This window comes from Camelus ferus, chromosome 11 (genome assembly GCF_009834535.1).
Source record: "Camelus ferus isolate YT-003-E chromosome 11, BCGSAC_Cfer_1.0, whole genome shotgun sequence".
NCBI classification, from domain to species: Eukaryota; Metazoa; Chordata; class Mammalia; order Artiodactyla; family Camelidae; genus Camelus; species Camelus ferus.
Genome location: NC_045706.1, coordinates 37,495,034 through 37,502,715, shown reverse-complemented (window position 1 = coordinate 37,502,715; position 7,682 = coordinate 37,495,034). Strand labels below are relative to the sequence as shown.

Here is a 7,682-nt window from a genome sequence, read left to right as displayed (position 1 = left end):
TAAGTTATCAACTGAATGAGAGTTCTTTTTCATCACATGTCTACAAAGCTTAAAATTTATTCTTGGCATTTTCATGTAATTAAAATTGAAGATAATAAAATTTCTTATAATACAAAATACACATAAATACTTGAATAAGAAATACATAAGATTTTAGATTCCTCCACGCAAATCCCTTTTTTAAAATGCACACTTAAATACAAACACACACACACACACACACCCCTTTAGCTCCAGACTTAACCATACTCAGTGAATGCAAAAGCACTGATTTCTGAAAGGGGGAGTGTAATCCATGGTATTATTGCAGTTTTGTTTTTTTGGTTTTTTTTGGTTTGTTTTCTATTCTATTTTTTAGTTCAAATCTCCTTCTTAGATCCTGAAACTGTCAAGAATGAGCAAGACAAATGACACATTTTATTACAGGTACAATGAACTATTTTGCTTTCTCATTGTGAGGTTGATTACTTTGACTTTCGGCAGCTGAGAATCTCCTTATTTGGTTTTTAATGCCAACACTAAACCTTTAATGTCTCTGTTAATGAATCTGTATTTAATCTTTACATCTATGGAAGATGACATTCTGCCACAGATGCCAGGTGGAGCCATCCTTCTATACTAGGATGCCAGCAAAAATTGTGAGTCTCTAGAATCTCTTCCTACTGTTAATATTTTTTTTTAATTGAAGTATAGTCCATTTACAATGTCTTAGTTTCTGGTGTACATCTATTTATTCAATCACTCTATATTAATACATGGGTTTGACTTCACCTTCTAAAGCTTTTGTTGACTGAAGGGGCTGGTTTGATCAAAGGAACATTTGTAGTAATGACATATTCCCCAAACTTGGGTTTTTATTACCAATAAACAATAGCCTTTCATGAACAAGCTTGCCAAAGTGCGGCTGTAGAAGCTATAGATTCTAAGAAGACCAGCTATACAGTAGGCACTCTTCCTAAAAATGTAGATCCTTTGTAGCTTTGAATTATTATTTCCTTAGATTTAAGTGATTTCAGTGATATTATACTTATATAGATGTCAAGTCCAGATTTCGTCCCTTCTTTCAAATCTTTCAGGTAACACCTGTTCTCAAAGATAGACCAGATTACCACCTCTACTCTCAATTATGTGCCTTCCAAAAAATGCAACACACTGTTAAACAGTGAAACAGATGTTGGCATTGTATCTGAAAAAAGTACCAATAGGTACTTCTATCAGGAATGCCAAAGGGGAAAAGGATATGTAGGTTACATAATTCAACTAAATGAGGACACCAGACAGAAAGCACAGATAACCACATTTCAAAAGCTGTAGAACTGACTTGAAACATACAGTATTTTAGCATCTAGAAAGAAAAGTTATGGCCAAGAAGTGAAAAGTTGTTAATTGTAAGTACTTTTGTAGGATGAGAAAAAGGCCTATTTTAGGGTGGCTTCAATTAGATTTGGGAGAAATTATGTATCCCTCTTTTAAGAAACAGGTTATTTGGTCAAAGCTTTCCTTTACTTCCTTTTTTTCCCCATTGATCTTAAGGATTAGGAATTGCAACAGCCTTGAAAACTTGTATTTGTTTATGTAGGAAACCAAGTAACACTCCCTTCTACTTGTCTTAGAATATTTAGCCTTGTTCCTTCTCATTGATAGGTGAGTTCTATGGAATGTGTATGAGTTAGAAAAAAATGTCACTGGAAGGATGATTAGAAAAATCGTCTCCTACAAGGTCACTGCAGACTCTGAAGGAATATGGCTTTGCAAGCAGTTAACTTTGTGCAATGTAAATACTCTTTAATGGTACCTGGATGCCTTAGTAAGATTTATGCAATTTCAAAATTTATTAATTTTATTTACTTTTGACATGGTGCATCAAAGTGCTGTGTCGTTAACCCATTGTTGTGTAACAATTACAAAAAAGTGAATAACTTCAAAGATATATATATGTTATCTCACACTCTCCATACATTAGAAGTCTGGGCACTACTTAACTGCGTCCTCTACTCGAGGTTTTATAGGCTGTGGTCAAAGTAACTTTCAGGGATGTGTTTTCATCTGAGGTTCAGTGTCCTCTCTAACCTCACATGGTTGTGGGCAGAATTCACTTCCTTGAAGTTGTAGAAATGAGGCCTTCAGTATTTAAAAGATAAGACAGAGAAATTATTAAGAAGACCAAAACAGAAATTCTAGAAATGAAAGATAATTAATAAAATACTTAATGGATGAAATTCCCAGCAAATAAAAAACACAACTAAAAGTGACTTATGAAACTGAAATATAAGTCAAAATAAAATAAAGCAATTGAAGAGAAAAACATTTTTAAAAGATGAAAATCAGGTAAAAATAAAAATGGACATATAGTGACATGGAAGTACCCAGATAACAGTATCTGGTGAATGTTTCCTGAGTTGTTTTACAGATGCTAAAACTCTCACCAAATGAAGGAAGTTAACTATATGATGACCATGAGCACATAGCCCCCAGACCAGCTGGAGCCTGAGGACTAAAACTGTTAATGTCTGTGACACTACCCCATTATTCTACCATCAACTAATCAGAGAATTGTGCATGAGTTGATAACACACCTTGTGACTCCCTTCCCTCTCCTTGCCTTTGAAAATGCTTCCCTAAAAGCCATTGGGGAGTCCAGGTCTTTTGAGCATGAGCCACCCATTCTCCTTGCATGGCCCTTGCAATAAACCTTTTGTTGCTCAAAATTTCAATGTTTCAGTTTTTCTAGCCTCACTATGCATCAAGTGCATGAACTGGGGTTTAACAACAGTACACTTCAAGAAAATACGGAGGAATGAAGAGGTTATGTTGGTTTATCTTAACTAATCAAAATAAATACGGACTGCATAATATAACAAGAACAGTATCTTTAGAGTTTTATGTGTAGATTACCAGTCTTTTTTTTGTCCCTATTTATCTCAAAATCCTTTGTATGTTGACAATCTTCTGGATGTAAAATGCTGGATATGACCTTCAAGAAATTTTTCCAAGATGTTCACTTCGGTCTCTTACTATATCACTCTGACAATTTGAACTACAATTTAGATTCCATACATTTTTTTTAATTAAAAGTTAATATACATTACACATTTTGAAATGCCATTCCCACAAACATTTACAGATATTGTAGAAAATACTTCCTGCTGAGCATTTTTTCTATCTTTAATATATTTATTCACAGCCTGGCCCAGAATATCATTCAAAAAATATTTATTGAATGAATGAATGACAAATAAATACAGACTGATATCAATCCACTGGCAACTGAACTCTAAAAAACAAAAAATACACTTGTTGATACCTTAATTTGAAATCAGGTAGAGTAATTTTTATTTCATTAGAATCTGCATATTTGGAAGATTAAAAGGGAGAAACTATACAAGAAAGATATAACCAATTTGTTGATTTTTTTTTAAATTAGCCAGTTTATAGTTTTAAAGTGCCTTGGATACATTATCTTTCATTTAGAAAGAAATATAAATGTGTTGCTCTATTTTAGGATTCGGAATTTCAATTAGAAGGTTGCAATATGAAATTCTGGCCTTCTTGGAACATGACTTTCAAAAGTTACTTTTTAGAGCTCTTAGGTTTAGTGACATACAGTGAATCATCACTGTGAGCAAAAACTTCAAAGTGAACTAATCTAACGTTCCCACTTCTATTACAACAGCAGATTAAAAATAACTCTAACAATTCAATGCATTCAGCTGTAAGTAAAGCCAACTAGTAAATTCAGTTTTATTAGTAAAAATCAATCATTGATTTTAAACTGACCTCTAAATAGCACCAATTACAAAACTCTTACAGTATTTCTATGATTCTAATTGTTTTTCCTTATCTGTGATTATCATAAGGGTAGTGACAAAACAGGATGGAGAGACTTCACTTTATTATACTCATGTAAACGACATCTAAACCATACATTATCCATAATAGTATATTATATATGCATTTCTAAAACATGTAACTTCATGCAACTGAGCATTAAATGTAAAGTGGCTACAAATACCTACTCTCTCATCTCTAGCTCTGTGAATTACAGCTTCCTGTCAGAGCCCAGAAAAATGTACTTACTCCTTCTGATATTCTGGGGAAACAATCTACCCTGTGGGAAAGACTGAGATTTTAACTTTCATGAGCTGTATAAAAGGCAAAGTTAAAAAAAATTCATTCCACATAGCATTTTCTGTATATCACAAAGTCAATGACTAGCTTCCTCTTAATTAACATTTACAAAACATGCAGAGCAGTATACTATATAAGATACTGGTTTCTAAATATTTTGTATAGAATATATTCATTCTGCCTGAATGTATTTCTTTTTAATACCAGTTTTAGTCAGAAAAGCAAAACAGGCTGTTCAAATGGCTAAAGAGGAAACCCTATCTTCTACCAAAGTGTAACAGATGAGCAGGGTTTACAGTCTTTCCTGCTGTAGCATTGCTTTTTGCCAGGTTTGCATGGGGCCAAGGTTCTTTTTCTCCAACAGGATGCACTAACAAATATGAAATCTTTGATCGGATAAAGAAGGGGTCTACTGGGAGCACTGGTAAGCTCTAAGGTCCTATTACTTTAAAATGAAACAATGGATATTGTTATCAAGCAAGTATTGCTGCAATAAGTTTTTCTATAGTATCTGAAATTACCCTTTGAAGTAATGTTAAGAATTTTTTGGTTGCAAATTATAGGTGTCCATCTTGAGCCAGCTTAAGTAATTAATTTAAGAATGCTAAGGTATCTTAGAAAACTCAAGAAGATAAATGGGACTGGGTCTTAGTACCTTGCTCTTTTCTATGTACCTAACTCTAAATCTGTTTATCTTCCCCTCCACTCCTCTCCTCTATCACGTTTAGTGATTGACACATTTAGATTTTTAAAGAAGTAGAAAATGTAGGGTATTTCCACATTTCCTAATTTCTGTGAATATTTCCTCTTTCCAGCTCTATAGGAAAGCATAAAACCACAGAAATCACTTGGAAAAATTATTAAAGAAAATTTTAAGAAATTTATTTCCAAAGTTTATTCCCTAATAGTAGGTCAGAGAATCAAAATGACAACATTCATGAAAAGAGAACTAACATAGCCTGCTTAGATGGAAAAAGAACTTAGTATGAACTGAAAATTTATTCAATATTTCAATATGAAAGTTTAGCTGGCTTTGGGAATGAATGCTAAATCTAATATGTAATTGGTCTCTCTACCAGTTTGAGTTATTGGCCTTTTCCCGGGACTTTCATAAAAATCCAGTAAATATACACTAGCTAAAAGCAAACCTAGCATTAACCAATGCTAACAAAAGAAAAATTAAGGGTTAAAATAACTTCTATAGGCTTTTTCTCAGCAATTTCCAAGTTATTAACTAAAGACACCATTGAGGTAATCCATATGAAAATATCCAGTCACCTCATTTAGAAAATTATTGCTTCTACACATCAAATATGAGTATTATTTATCACCTAATTTTCACTTAATTTGGGGAAAAATTTTTTTTAAATATACAAAACATTTGCTTTAAGTTAATTAATTTGTAAAGCTCAGGGCACAGTATTACTGCTTGCAGAGGATTCCTTTAGGAAGATACTGTTTAATTGAGTAAACACATAATTTTTAAAAACATTGAGATAGTCTGAACATTTACATAATTAATAAGGTTTAGAAAAAATGTGATATTTTGCTAACTAAACTAAAATTTTATTCAGAAAGCAAAAGCATTATTAATCTCATGAAAAGCATTAAGAATAACCTACAAAATACAGGGTTACTGAAATCAATCTTGTTGCCTCCAAAAAATAATGTAAAATTAAAGTTTCACTTTGAAAATATTAAGAACATAAGAAGAATTTACAGTGACTGGCAAGTTAGTTAACTTCATTAATTTAAGCATCTTTCTAATGAAATAGTAATCAAAGATTCTAGCCAAATATAAATATATATAAATTCAAATACCTTGGATTTAGGTTCATAGTGCCTGGAAAAGAATTTTGGTTATGCGCGTGTTAAAATAAGTAACCTTGAGAAATTCACTTATGTCCTCATTTCCTTCATCTGTTATATGGGATGATAATACACAGAAAATTAACTGCCATATTACAAAGCTCAAATAAATGCCCTGTAACAAGCTTATTCAGATCCTCATATTTCTCTCAGGTACATGACCACTTTGCAGTCTCTATTTTGGCCATATTCTCCAAACTCCATTTCTTTACAGCCATGGAGCTCATAGCTTGACTACCTTTCGCAGACTTCACTGCAGGGGAACACTTCAAGAAGTGATAAAAGCCACTCCCAAGCCTGACCTTTCAAAACGTACATGATCATCTATGATGTCTTTTCATTCCTCTTTGGAAACCCAAATGCACAGAACCCAGTGGAAGACTCTGAACAGAAGGAACATCAGTTCCTGAGTGATTGCATGAAGGCAAACCTCGTGCAAACCCACATTCCAGGAAAAAAAAAACTGCATTGTGTCCAGTGACTGAGATGTAAATATTGTACATCTGACCAATATGATCAATATAGAGCAAAGAATAATTCACAGATGCAAACTTTTTCAAGTAAATGTGTTAAGAGACCCCACTAGAAGAACTAAACCTGACTCCATATTGGATCTGTGTCTTTTACTTTAACCTCTATATTCTAACTGCTTTAGCTACAAGTTAAAAATGTTACCTATAGCCCAAACTATACAGGATATCATATTCTCAAGGCTCTGACCCTTACAGGTGTAACACTTTTCCATTCATACAGAGATAAAAAGTTGCAGAACAGAGAATAGCATTTCTCTTGTTGGAGGTTTATAGGAACATTTTGACCCAACCTACTGTGGACAGCTACAAGAACAAAGGATTCTGGCATCAAAAAGTTTACAACAACCAACCACATTCCTTCCCCGTTTAGCATAAAGACCTGAATTACAACTCAGGTAAAATGGTTCTTTGGGATACTAGTCCATCATCATCTCCATCTACTGGCTTCCCAAATAAAGTCACTATTTCTTGCCCCAACAACTCATCTCTCAGTTTATTGGCCTGGCATGCAGTGAGCAGTATGAGTTTGGACACAGTAACAAGATCATTTTTCTTGTGAAAAAAAGCTCTTTTATAAGGCTATTGTGAATAAAATCTTATCCAGATGAGGTTCAGGAAAAAACATTTGCAGATAGCCTCATATTAAGTTAGGAGTAAATGAGAAGAAAAAAGCTATTGCTTTTGGTGATGATATATATTTTGGTAAATGGAAAGGTACAGACATGTTATTACAAAGTTGAAGCAAAGTATGACTGACTCTATGGAAGGTGTTGACTTCCCTGTCCATATTTTGCATAATGTTGTTCAAACAGCATCTGATGACCTTTCTGTTGACACTGAATTATCATGAAACTGCTCTCTTTTTTCAGTAATTATACTGTTTGAACCAAGCAATTAATTTTATAATTTTACCAGTATTTTTCAATTCTCTTCGTTTCAAAAACCCATTTGCTCTGTTTAACACAGTTAAAAAGTACCTGAGTTTACTTGAAGTACTGAAATTATACTTCACTTCTAAAGAAAAGATACAAGTTTCTTGATTTTTAAGAAAAAATACTAAGTGAGCCCTACTTATTTCTTGTTCATTAGTATCCAGAATATTTTTAGTAATAAAATTATGCAACTTGAGAGAAGTAAACTAGTGTTTAACAT

At 33.1% G+C, this 7,682-nt stretch overlaps 1 long non-coding RNA gene across 4 annotated transcripts in view; it reads right to left on the bottom strand.

Annotated features, from left to right (window-relative positions):
- The window catches only part of LOC116667148, a 492,225-nt gene that overhangs the window by 420,746 nt on the left and 63,797 nt on the right, over positions 1-7,682 (bottom strand). The gene's annotated exons all lie outside the window — the stretch shown is intronic.